The 14132-nt window shown below is 39.6% G+C and overlaps 1 long non-coding RNA gene across 1 annotated transcript in view; it reads right to left on the bottom strand.

The window, feature by feature from the left end:
- The window catches only part of LOC131381466 (uncharacterized), a 66196-nt gene extending 52380 nt beyond the window's left edge, over positions 1-13816 (bottom strand). Inside the window, exon 1 of the long non-coding RNA XR_009210217.1 lies at positions 13753-13816. This is a non-coding gene — a long non-coding RNA (uncharacterized LOC131381466). The remainder of the gene's footprint in view (positions 1-13752) is intronic.
- Positions 13817-14132: the final 316 nt, after the last annotated feature.

The following is a 14132-nucleotide window of genomic DNA, read 5'->3' as shown; positions in this document are numbered from 1 at the left end:
TCTAATTATTTTTATGCATTGTTGGGTTCATTTTGCTAATATATTTCTGATAATTTGCATCTACGGTCAAGAGTGATGCTGGTGCAGATTTAGGTTTTCTTGCATTGTGTAACTGATTTTTACATCAGGATAATGCTTGCCTCATAGAGTAAGTCAGAATGTGTTCCTTCTGTTTTCCCAAATTTCTGGAAGAAATTGTTCGGTACTGCAATTATTTCTATATTAAATCTTTGGTAGAATTCACCAGTAAAACCATCGGGGCCTGGTGTTTTCTTTTTTGGAAGATTATTAATTATTAATTCAATTCATTAATATATATTGGTCTATTCACATTGTCTGTTTCTCCTTGGGTGAGTTTTGGTTGATTGTCATTCAAGGAATTGGCCTATTTTATGTAAGCTATCAAAATTGTGGGCAGAAAATTGTTTGTGGTCTACGTTTATTTTCCTTTTAATGACCAAGAGATCAGTAGTGATGGCCCCACTTTCATTTTTCACGTTGGTAATTTACCATTGTAATTCTCCCTCTTTTCTTGTGAGCCTAGGTAGAGGTTTATTGATTTAAATGATCTTTTTCAAACAACCAGATTTTTTTTTTTTTTTTTGACAGGATCTCGTTTTTTCACCCAGGCTGGAGTGCAGTGTCAAGATCACAGCTCAATGATGCCTGGAACTCTTGACCTCTAGTGATCCTCCTGTCTCGGCCTCCCAAAGCACAGGGGTGCAGGTTCTAGTCACCATGCCTGGCCTTCCAGCTTTTGTTTTCTTTGATTTTCTGTATTGTTTTTCTACTTTCGATTTTATTGGCTTCTGTTCTAATTTTTGTTACTTTTTCTTCCAAGTACCTTAGCTTTAAATTGGTCTTCTTTCCTTAGTTCCCTAAGGTTGAAGCTTAGGTTATTGATTTTAGATCTTTATTATTTTCTAATGTATACATTTCATACTAAACATTTTCTTCTGATCACTGCCACACATTTATGTAAGTTTTTCTTTAATAATTTAGATCACATATATTTTAATTTATCTTGAGACTTCTGCTTTGACCCATAGGAGTTCTTCTGTTTAGTTTCTAAATATTTAGGAATTTTCCAGTTAAGACACTGTTGTTGACTTTTACTTTAATTCCATTCTGGTCTGAAAATACATCTTACACGAGTTTTTAAAATTGTTTGTTTCATGTCCCAGAATATGGCTTATCTTGGTAAATGTTCCAGGTGGTCCTGAGAAGAGTGTGTATTCTGCTGTGGTTGGATGAAGTCACCATAATGTCCCATTACTTGATGGTGCTGCTGAGTTCTCATCTGTTTTTCCTGAATTCCTGCCTGCGGGCTCTGTCCATCTCTGATAGAGGGCTGTTGTGGTCTCCAGCTATTGTAGTGGATCCATCTATTTCTTGTTCTAGTTCTGTGAGATTTTGCCTCACGCATTTTGGTGCTCTGTGCTTAGGTGCCTACAATTTAAGGATTTTTATGTCTTTTTGAAAAGTTGACCCCTTTATTATTATGTAGTGCTGTGCTTTATCCATGATCATTTTCCTTGCTCTGAAGTTGGCTGTGTGTGAAATTAACATAGTTCCTCCAGTTTCTTTTGATTAGGGTTATGATGGTATATCTTTCTCTATCATTTTACTGTTAATTGATGTAATTCTTTATATTCCAGTGGAAGTCTTTTAGATAGCATATCATTTGGTCCTTTTTTAAATTCACTCTGACAATTTGTGTCTTTTAATCGAAATTCATTGTCTGAGTCAAGAGGTTCTGCTGTGCCCCCGTGTCATGCCCTGCTCGCAGTGTGTGTATATTCATTACCTCATGGATTTTTTAATGCTACAAGATGCCTGGGCTAACAACCACACCTTCACCACACCCATGACCACCACACCTGCACCACACCTGCCACCTGCACACCTCCTTAAAATACCTGCACCACACCTGCCACCTCCACACCAACTCAAAACACCTGCACTACAGCTGCCACCTCCACACCTGCCACTTCCAGACCTCCTCAAAACACCTGCACCACACCTACCACCTCCACACCTGCTACCACCACAGCTCTTCAGTATACCTGTACCACAACTGCCACCTCCACACCTGCAACCTCCACACCTCCTCAATACACCTGTACCACACCTGCCACCTTCACACCTGCCACCTCCACACCTCCTCAATACACCTGCACCACACCTACTACTTTGTCTACGGATAAAAGGCAACTAATAATGTTCTGAGAAACATGAATAACCAAGAAACTCCATCATGTCCCTTCTTATTTGTGTAGCTTCTTTGTATGACCCAACCATTTGTGCTAAAGAGAATGACCTAGGATGAAAAGAAAAAAATGGTGAAACCCAAAGGTCTTCTAACAGGCAGAGGTGCCATGGCAAGATGTGTGGACATCACCCTTCCAGCTCCTTCTTTTCCTCCTCTGGCATTTTTCTGAGATAAGTACTTGACTCTCTCTCTCAATGCATTGATCTGGGATTGAAAGTGAAGTTTATGTAACAGACACGTTGATCTTCACTTCTGTTGCAGTTTTATGCTCAGCTATGTGTCTCTGGTTTAATTGTTATGATATCCCAAATTAGAACAAAGGTTCTGGTTTAATTTTTATAATTCCCAAATTAGAACAAGAGGACAGAATCTCTATCTTAGAAAAGGCTGTGCTTATGTGTGTGTGAGCACATTTGCTTACGTCATTTCCTTCACAAAGCAGGCAGAAAAAGAGGAAGAATTACATAGATATGTTATAAAACCCAGGGCTTGGTTTTTTTCTATGAGAATAATTTTCTTGTCCTGTTATGTAAAAAAGAAACCCTTACTTTCCCAATGGTACTACTAGGTACTATGTACTAATTAAGGTTCATACATATTTAAACCATTCTCAGAGATTTTCTTTCAAAAATCAGTTAACTATGTTTGTAAAAGAACTCCTAAATAGAAAAAAAATTACTTTCATTGGAGCAGGTTAACCTGCATTCACAATACAAATCCAATATTTACTGCGTGCCTTTAACCAAGTTACTTAATTAATCTGAGCCTTATTTTTTAAATATTTAAAATAGGAAAAACAATTCTCATCTTGAAAATTCTTGTATGAATTAGAGATAATAAATAGAAAAACTTTTAGTGCTTATGGTAGCAAATGTTACATACATAATCAATGATCGTTATTACCAGTGATGCTAATAGCATTGATAAAATGTTTCAGATCAATACACTTAAAAGGCTATTGAATGGTGATTTAAAGAGAAGTCATCATATTTGATGTTACAGAGTGCCCAAGAGACCTTCAATTTTGTTATTGTAATTGTTTTAATAATACCACCAAATTGATCTGATAATATTGACTATGGTATTAAAAAGATTTGATTTTAACACAAAATTGTTGTCTGTTCCTCATGATGTATGGCCAGAAGCTCATGGGTGACTAAGAACATTCTTACTGGGTTTTTGTTTGTGTTTTGCATTTTTTGGTAGGTTTTCCTCTGCCTGAATTTCTCTCATTGACTTTTTTTTCTGTTTTAAAATATTATACATTTTTATCATATAAAATTTGAAAATTAATAAAAATAATTTTAGATCAATCAACTTATTTCTGGAATATAATTCCTTTCAGTGTTGTAATATGTCCTGAGATTTATGTGCTTAGTTTCTCTGAGATTCACCTTGGCCTCTTCCTGTTTTCCTGGATGCATTCTCATCTCTGGGTAGCGTCATCATTACCCAGAGCTGCAAAGAACAAGCATCTTAGGGTTGACTCGGAATAATATTTTTCCTAGCTTGATTTTTTAAATGATAGGTAGATAGAGCACACATACATACACACACACATTATATATATGTATATGTGTATTAATATATACGAATATATTTATGTATCTTGATATAGTTTTACTCCGTGTCCCCACCCAAATCTCACCTTGAACTGCAATCCCGATAATCCCCACATGTGAAGGGCAGGACCAGGTGGAGGTAATTGGATCATGGGGGTGGTTTCCCCCTTGCTGGTCTTGTGAGAGGGAGCTAGTCTCATGAGATCTGATGGTTTGATAAGCGTCTGTCATTTACCCCGCTTGCACTCACTCCTACCTGCTGTCCTGTGAAGAAGGTGCCTGCCACTCCTTTGCTTTCTGCCATGATTGTAAGTTTCCTGAGGCATCCCCAGCCATGTGGAACTGTGAGTCAATTAAATCTCTTTTCTTTATAAATTACTCAGTCTTGGGTATTTCTTCATAGCAGTGTGAGAAAGGGCTGATACATATCTCCTCTGGCTATTCCACAGGCTTCTCAAAACTAATGTAGCATCTCTATCAGTGTGATTTTTTAGATGAATTTCCTCAAGAGGTTAATTTATTTCATTGAATATTACAGGGTTCCATCTCCCCTTTTCTTAGCTTTTCTTGCAGAATATGAACTATTTAAAAGGTTAATTATAGGACTTTTTGATTGAAACATTAAGTATGCAGAATGAAATGAGCTTATGTTTAAATCTTCATTCACCTTACCTGGCTGTTGCTACCATGACTCTCGTTAGATCCATTAGAGAAACAAAATGGATTTTTTGTGTGTATCTGTTTTAAGGTGTCACAATTTCTTTGCTGCCTTGGAATAGCGATGGGTGTATTCTGCCTTTTTTTTTTTTTTCTCTGAAACCCCAGGTACACACATTTTATCACAGCATAGTGCTCACTTCTACAGAGATAGGCTTGCACTCAAACATCCTAGCATCGAATACGGGCATTTGCAGGGTAAGCCCTGGTTCTGTGCACTGTCAGCCAGCCAGTTTTCAGGAGACAGCAGATCACGATGGTTCCAGTTACAGAAGAACTGGACCTCCTTTTCCAAGTCCCAGCTCCAGGTTACAGAACCACTGTTGTGTCTCCCACGTGAGGGGAAGTGGTTTGAACTGTTGCTGGTGGCCTTCACTTCTGTGCTTGTCAGCCATGACCTTTCCTCTACCCTGAGATGTTCGATTTTCCTTCCCTTTCTTCTGCTTCTCCAGTTCCCCGCAAGGACCTCTCTGCATAGTTGGACCTTCAAACACTTTTTAAGTACACGCCTGTGTTTCGTTTTTACTTACACATGCCCAGAACTACACCTCCTTTCTCTTTCATATGTCCTCCTTCAGCTGCTCCTTACCGCTCACCGTGGTACACCAAGGGCCTGATGGAAGAGTCTGTGGTCATCTCATGTGGCTCAGCTGTTCTGTATCGCTCACTCTGGCACATCAAGGACCTCATGGAAGGGTTCGCGGTCATCTCGTATAGCTCAGCTTTCTCCCAACTCTGCACACAAAAATCACTCACTAATTCATGTTAAATCTCTCTTCAGAATGTTTTTACATAACTCTAATCAGTGTTCAGACCATGGTTCCAGTACATCGTCTGTGGAATCTCTTAATAGCTCCCTTACTAATTTTCCAATCTTCTAGATTTATTTTCCCCTTATTATTTTCCTTCCAGTAAAAATCTTCCTAATGTTCAGTCTGCTTATATCCCATCTGATATGGTGTACATTCTGTCCCACCAAATTTATATGTCAAAGCCCTAACTCCCAATGTGGCCTTTAAGGAGGTGATGAAGGCTCAATGAGATATAAGGGTGGGGCCCTCGCTCGGCCTGTAGAACTGGTGCCCTTATAAGATGAGGCATTGGATCTGTTTCTCTCTCTCTCTCTCGCTCTGTCTGTCTGTCTCTTTGTACACACAGAGAAGAAACAGGTACAGCCAGGTGCGTGTGAGTGAAGATGACACAGTGAGTATGTGGCCCCCTGTATGCCAGACAGCAAGACCTCACCAGGAACCAACTCTGATGACACCTGGGTCCTGGAGTTCTAGCTCCCAGGACTGAGAAATATGCTTTTGAGTTTAAGTTGTGAATCTGTGGTATTCTGTACAGCAGTTTCCACGTTCACTATGGGTCAGTGAGTAATCATTCCTGAGGTTGACTCAGCATATTTTATAAGTGCCAGATGGTCTCCAAACAGCAATTAAACAATTCTCTCCTACAGCCGAGGGAAGACTGCTGAAAATAAGGCTCCAGATCTGGTTATAGGAGTCGTGGATATATAAAGAAGCTCAATTGACAGCTGTCCTGCTGTGAGTATTATATCTCATAGGGAATGAATAGAACTCTGAAATAAGGGATGGACGATACCCTCAAACTCCCGGATTCCCCTGGACCCTCTGAGTCAGCAGATGTAGCCCAAACCTCTGCCCCAGAGACGCAGACTTTCTTTCCCTTTCCCTGGAGCCCCTGCAATGGCTGCTTACGGGATGGGTTACAATCATCAGTCCAAGATTCACTCCACTCTCCCTTTTCATCTGAGCCAACACACAGGACGAAGCCTCCTAATGAGACCCAGGTATTGTCCTCATGGGCATCCAAAAGAAGTGTTATGTGGCTCTGTGCTTTCTAGTGGGAATTCAGGAGCGGCTAATGATTTATGGGACCAAGGATGATCCTTGGTACTTTCCACACAACAAACCCATTGGAAACCCTGCTAAGATTGCCAGAGGCCAAGACCGCGTGACCTGCCAACCTCTGGTTTGGCAGCTTCGCATAAGAGCACAGTATGAAAATATTGGAAACATGTTTAGATAATAAAAACAATGCCAGAGTCAAGCCTAAGAGTTATCAGTGGGGTCCACAGTGACCGAAAAAGCAAACAAAACAAGTGACATGTGGAGATCTCTAGAAAAATGGCAGAATTAAAAAAAAAGTAATGTTCCCATTATCTAACTTCAGTAATTATCAATATTCACAAATCTTGTTTCTTCTTTTATAACACATTGTTTTTTATTTATTTAAATATGTTAAAGCAAACTTCAGCCATCATATAATTTCTCCCATAATTATTTAGAATTTCTAATAGATTAGTGCTTTTTAAAATAAACATAACTATAATACTATCCTCACACTTAAAATAAATAATTTTTAAATATTCTATATCAAAACTATTTTCATTTGGTTAACATGTTTCTTAAGTATCTTTCTTCTATAAAGTTCATTTTTTACTTATGCTCTGAAAAAAATGTCCAGTTATTCTACTTTTCATTGTAATTAACTAATGATCAGTGGTTTAAAGTGTTGTCAGTCTGACCCATCTATTACAAAGTTTCCATCCATCTTTCACCTAATTGTTCAAGCAACTCTGGATTATCATATATATATATATATTTTTTATATATATTATAATATATTTTGTTATCTGTATATTTGTTATCTGTATATTTGCTAATTTGTTGTAGGCTAATATATATAATATGTATAACTATATGTATTTGTTATGAGCTAATTTATTAGGTATAATAAATTAGTTTATAACAAATTTGCAAGTACACAAATTATTAGCTAATATATATTATATATAAACATAACGTATATATAACATAACATATAACATTATATATAATCATATATATAACATTATATTGTTAAAGCAAACTTCAGCCATAATTGTATTAGCTAAACTAATATAATTGCTTATTCTTTTATTTGCTGAGGTAATCCTTTTCTGCAATCTCCGCTAATATAATTGTTTATTCTTTTATTCATTTATTTGCTGAGGTAACCCTGTTCTGCAATCTCTGCTAATATGATGGTTTATTCTTTTATTTGCTGAGGTAACCCTATTCTGCAATCTCAAATTGGGCGCTTTATAAGACAGAAACAGCCTTGCTAGTCTTGCTTTCAATGATGTTCTGCCTGGGTGGCTCTTTTCTTAGTGCCATGAAATTGTCAGTTTGGTTTCAAAATTGAGGATGAAACACACAACATTGTAAAGACAAAATCTGGTGCCACCTATGCCCGTTAAGTATAAAGAGTCACAGGAACTGGAGGTCCCACAATCAATGTATCTCCCTCGGCAAACACAGAATCAAGTTCTAGGGAAGAAGACCGTAGAATAGGAGAGAGAAAGCCTGAGATGTCCCCGGGAGCATCCAAAATAAGAGTGAGAGGCTTTCCTCCTTTTCAGAGGGATGATGGAGGAGGGGGCCCTGTCCTAGCTGCCCACACTACAGCAGGCCCAAGGAAAGGAGACCTGGCGTCTCACTCCGTGGCTTGGCAACCATCAGTGTGGAAACATCCAGGCTCCTTTTTACTGACCAATTCACAGGAAGTGCTGCCACCTGGGTAAGGTGGTATCACAGGGCATGCTACCAGGCACAAAAGAGAGATTTACTTAACAATTTTGGGGGCAATGATTACAGAAAAATTTTAGAGCTACTTTGTGTAAAACACCCAGTCTGGAAAATTCAGCAAGTCTTCCCACCAGAATGACTGATTTCTAGATATGCTCAAGGGAGCTGGGGGCCCACGGCTTGGAATATCTGATGTTTGTGCCCCTCAAAAACAGAGTTCTTGTGGGAGAGCTTAGCTGGAGTAAGAAAGACCTGTATGCTTCACATGCATATATTTTCAAATTTCATATGAAGGCATTACAGGCTTATTTTTTAGTTGATCACAGCATAGAAGAGAAGATCTGGTCTAATCTTCCAAGAAATAAAAATACAAAAAAAGAGATTAAGTTTGGCAGACATAAATGTTAACATCTTTGAAAAAAGTAAAATGTCCCATAGAAAAATTTCAAATTTGGTGTATTTTACAGTATATGTTCTCTACTGCAAAACAGCATATATAGCATGAATATTTATTTTTATGAATTTGGTTATTTATTTACCAAGACAGGGTCTTGCTCTGTCACTCAGACGAAAGTACATTGGTACAATCCCAGCTCACTGCAGCCTCAACCTCCTGGGCTCAAGCAATCCTCCCACCTCAGCCTCCTGAGTAGCTTGGACCACAGGCACGTGACCACACCTAACTAATTTATTGTTATTGTTATTATTATTTTGTAGAAAAGGGGTTTCTCTATATTGCCCAGGCTGGTTTTGAACTCCTGGCCTCAAGCAATCCTCCTGCCCCCAAAGTGTTGGATTTCAGGCATGGGCCACTGCACCTAGCTAGCACGTACATTTATTACCCTAAATGCTAAGGAACTATGTAACAGCTTCAAGCATTCTTGTTGAGCAATGACAAATTCTATCTGAGAAGCCATCTGTTTTTAAGGCTGAGTGCTTAGAAATTATTCTAAAATAGTCAAGTTACATTTCCATCACAAGTAAGTACAGACTAATAATCATATCTTCTTAATGACTGAAATACTTGAGGTTCATAGAGTAATCGCTCAGAAACCCCATTTCATTGTAGAGACAGCATAGATACTTAGGTTGATTTTTCAGTAAAGGATATAGGTATTTTTTGTTTGAATTTCTGATCAGGCTTACTTGATTAAGATTTGGTGAGCTACCTACAACTTCAGGGAGAATTTGGATTGATTAATAATTAGGCTTTCCCTGTGTTACAGCCCAAGTCATTGGGTAGGGAGCCCACCATCCCAGGTTTAGTATAAAATTCCTGGCTGGGAAGGACAGATTCTTTCTTAATGCCCTGGGAGGAGCGATGATGACATGGTGTGGTTTTCACGGATGTCACAAATAGAAAAATTACTTCTCAGCTCTCCTATCAGTCAATTTTTTGGTTCTTTGTTCAGCATAAAATGAAAGGCCCACTGTTGGGGATGGTGTGGTCCATTTAGAATATTCTTTAGTATAATAAAGGGAAAATGTAGCTGCTTTTGGTGGTGAGTTATTTGTGATCCTTTCTCCTTAGTTCCCCTCTATATATGAAATAAAATTAGAGTAATGGACATAATTAACTCTGAGTCTCATCTCAGAAGGATAATTTATTACCAGGTTAAAACCCCTTGAACCAGAACTCTAAGTGATTTGTAGTGATTATTATACAACACTTCCACAATTTTGCTGACCTAGTTTTCTTTTTAAAAAAGAAGGAGAGAAACTAAATTATGGAATAAAAATGAGCCTTAGCTATTTCACTGAACGAACTGGTTTTGTCAGCCTATTTTTTTTAAAGCACCTTAAAATCATTGCATTCTTAACTCATCGGCTATGTCAAGGTAACTAAGATTTTAGTACCACTGGTCTTTGAGATGGTGTTCAGAATGCCATGACAAAGTACGTCAACCAGTTGTATTATCTGTTCCACCGGGCCCCTGGTTCTGCAGTGCAACCTGAACCTTTTCTCAAGGAGGCTGTACTCAGGTCAAGAGGTGAAAAGCCAGAAAACAAATTTAGAAATAATATGAAATTCAGAACAAAATGTCCATACCTTATAACATCTATAGTAATAAAATAGAATTAAAATTATGATTGACCTATTGGTTTTCAAAGCCTAGTGCTCAATATCCAAGCAAGGCTAAGGTGAGAACGCCTTCATAGCACGACAGCAAGTTGGGGGAACCAGACTGATTTCTGAGAAATTCAGTAACAGCACATGTTTAAATGGCAATATGGAACCAAGAATAAGGTCAATCCAAACCACATATAGAGAGAAATGGACAGACAGCTGGCATGGGTTCTATGCACCGTGAGTTCAATAAAAATGTGCACAATGAGGAGACTGTGGAAAAGCCTTATGAAGGCAGCATTCTAGTGTTACGGTTTATTCCTGTGCCTTGAAGCAGCCTGGAATGTGTTATAGGAAAAGTGGGGCTGGGCTCAAGATTTCAGTCTTCTGCGGGACCTCGTCCATTTACAATCGAGGACAGTCTTTTACTATTCTGTGTGTGCTGCTCCTGCCAATTTCCGTTCACATCAGGGACAGGTGAGGGTACTCATTCTAATTTCCCTGATTGGAATTGTTTGTATTCTGTGTCAATTACTATTTGGAGAACTCTAGAATTAAAAGCTGAAAATTGAAGTCCCTCTTCCCCCTTTAACATAATTGACTCTAATTATATAACTAATTTGAATTTTATTGCAAAAGTTTTCAGTGTTAACTATTCAGAAGAGAATGATTATCAGTGAAGACAGAGAGGGAGAATGATAATAAAAATTCATCAGAACGTCTTTAAGCATATTTTTTCAAGCTCCTTTTCTACAAAAAAGAGGAAATAATTTAGCGAATCTAGCTTCTATTTCTTGCTCTTCACAGGATGTTAATGTTCTAACAGGAGTTGGAAGAGAAATAAGAGAACTGGATTTGCTGCATTCCTAAATGTGCTTGTATTTCTATTTGTTCTCAGCTTTGCCATATTTCAGAGGTGAAGACAATTCTTTGCTTAAATCACTTTCCGTTCAGATCAATAGCAAACTGATAAGCATGCACCTGAGAGGCCCTGGATAGAGGAATGACTGCTGACAAATCAAGATCTCCAGCTTAATGACCTGCTGGGTTAAACGTACAGAGAATCTGATCTATTCTGGCATATGGGATCTTTAACACCAAAGCGAAGGCTTTACTTTGAACCACACGGGGAGCACACAGCCACGGAATATACCAATAAACCATTTGCATAATTATTTTGCTCAAACCTTTTGCAGGCAGAACACTGCAGCCTCAGCGGTGTCCTCTTCTTAGAGATGTGCCAGGGATGTGCTTTCCAGACAAGTGGTGCTTGAGGGCAGAGTGCCAATGTCCTTGTCTCACCTGTGTACTGTTCAGAGGGTCTACTGTTCAGAGGGTCCACCTGTGTACTGCTCAGAAGGTCCACCTGTGTACTGTTCAGAGGGTCCACTTGTGTACTGTTCAGAGGGTCTACTGTTCAGAGGGTCCACCTGCGTTCTGTTCAGAGAGTCTGCCGACCTCTCTCCAGGGTGTGTCCTGTTCAGAGGTCTACTTTTCAGAGGGTCTGCCTGTGTCCTGTTCAGAGGGTCTGCCAACCTATCCCCAAGGTGTGTCCTATTCAGAGGGTCTGCCAACCTGTCCCCAGGGTGTGTCCTGGTCAGAGGGTCTGCCAACCTGTCCTCAGGGTGTGTCCTGTTCAGAGGGTCTGCCAACCTGTCCCCAGGCTGTGTCCTGTTCAGAGTGTCTGCCAACCTGCCCCCAGGGAATCTTGCCTGGTGTTTTGCCATCCTCATGCTGAGAATGAGTAAGGAGCCCTTTTCTGTGCTTGCAGTGGAGTTATAGATTATTTTCTATATCCCTTAGCAGTGAATACCTGAGCTACCATTCCTCTAAGGAACTGATTTAATGCACACTACCAAAATGTGTTTTCCCATCCCTTGTATGATAGCTATTATGTTATTTTCAACTGAAATATGTATTTGGCCTAAAATAAAGTATTGCTTTGTTCTTATCTTATAAGCTCTGACATTTTCACTAGGAAAAGTTATTTTTTTTTTTACTTACTAATCTAATCTTTTATTACCCCTGGCACAGTCATGGAAAAATAAGTAACCCATATTTGTTTCTCAGATCATCCATATAAATATTTTGAGCAAATAAATATTTTGTGGCATGCATCAAGAAACATTTTCCCAGACATATTTGGTTTTATTTGTTTTCCCAAATGTATGAAAATATTTTAACTAAGTGATCCTAATCACCTTCATATAACCACTGACATACAGACCTTTGGATAGCATTTACCTATTGTTTGTTTAGATATTTGTTTTCTAATGCTTTTTTACAGGGTTTTATGTGTCTTGCTTATAGGTGACAAGGACAGCAAATCAGATCGAGCAAGCAGTTTATCATGATCGAGATCTTTTGCAGTTGAAAAAAAACTAATAAAAAACGAAAAATTAGGAAGGCATTTTAGGCAACATGAAATTTTGAAACCCATCATTCTATCTTCACCTCTAAAGATTTTGTTGGTAGTTAGGCAAATTATATATGCGCGTGTTTATACATACACACACAACAGGCAAATGCATTAGTCTGACAGTATTCTTAAGCTTGTCTTTCTTTTTCTTCTTTTTGGCATTGAAAATCCAAGTCTCTCTAAAATTATTGAAGCAGGGTCCCTGAGTAAGGATCCTTTCCAAAATATACACTCATTTAAAAAAAATTCATTCTGTTTACATTAATAAAAAGCAAAAGTTTCAATTACTGAAAATATTTGAAAATTACCATTCTGAGGCAAGACCACTGTTTTTCTTTTCTTTTTTTTTTTTTTTTTGAGAAGGCGAGCTTTGCTATCCCCCCCGGGCTGAGTGCGAGGGGGCCCGCCCCACTGCAAGCTCCGCCTCCCGGGTTCCCGCCATTCTCCTGCCTCAGCCTCTCAGAGTAGCTGGGACTACAGGCGCCCGCCACCACGCCCGGCTAGTTTTTTTGTATTTTTAGTAGAGACGGGGTTTCACCGTGGTCTCGATCTCCTGACCTCGTGATCCGCCCGCCTCGGCCTCCCAAAGTGCTGGGATTACAAGCGTGAGCCACCGCGCCCGGCCTGTTTTTCTTTTAATACATATGGTGTGGTTAAGCAGAAAGAGCCCACGAAGCATTCAGCCCTCACCAAAACCCTTTGCACAACATGGAGAGAGTCCAGCCAGGACACGAGATTTCTTGTCACGGATTCTTAGATTCCTTATTAGTAAAATACATATAATATTTTTTATTTATCAGAAACATTGGCCAACTGAAGGTGGTGAAATACTATGTCACACCACACAGAAGGTGCTTCTTAATGGGCACTTCTTTCTCATTATTACTTCACCACCGATTAAGGACCACTGGTACGTAGCCTTTCGCAGGGCGTAACACAGGCAACATGGAAAAAGCTGGCTTGAGAGCTCCTGCTTACCAGAAGGCTCAGTTGCCCAAGAGACAAAGGCGTTGTGGGGCACGAACCAGGCTTTGGTGAATTTATCTCATTATACACCAGGACTTATAATTTAAAAACCAATGTCATATAAAGAAGAAAAAAGATAAGGTGACATACAATACCATTAACACTTCTTCAGAAACGGATTTTAAAGCAGAACTTCCATGACTGTGAAATCCAACCGGGTGCACCATCGCGAGGAAGGAAACCGCGCTTTGCTGGTGAGGTGAGCCGGGTGCGCGACCACGAGGAAAGATGGCGAGGGAGGAAACCGCGCTTTATTGGTGAGGTGAGCCGGGTGCGCGATCAGGAGGAAGGATGGCGAGGGAGGAAACCGCGCTTTGCTGGTGAGGTGAGCCGGGTGCGCGATCAGGAGGAAGGATGGCGAGGGAGGAAACCGCGCTTTGCTGGTGAGGTGAGCCGAGTGCGCGACCACAAGGAAAGATGGCGAGGGAGGAAACCGCGCTTTGCTGGTGAGGTGAGCCGGGTGCGCGACCACGAG

The sequence above is a fragment of the Hylobates moloch genome, unplaced genomic scaffold (genome assembly GCF_009828535.3).
Source record: "Hylobates moloch isolate HMO894 unplaced genomic scaffold, HMol_V3 SCAFFOLD_2, whole genome shotgun sequence".
Lineage (NCBI taxonomy): Eukaryota > Metazoa > Chordata > Mammalia > Primates > Hylobatidae > Hylobates > Hylobates moloch.
This window is presented reverse-complemented; position numbering and strand designations above follow the sequence as displayed.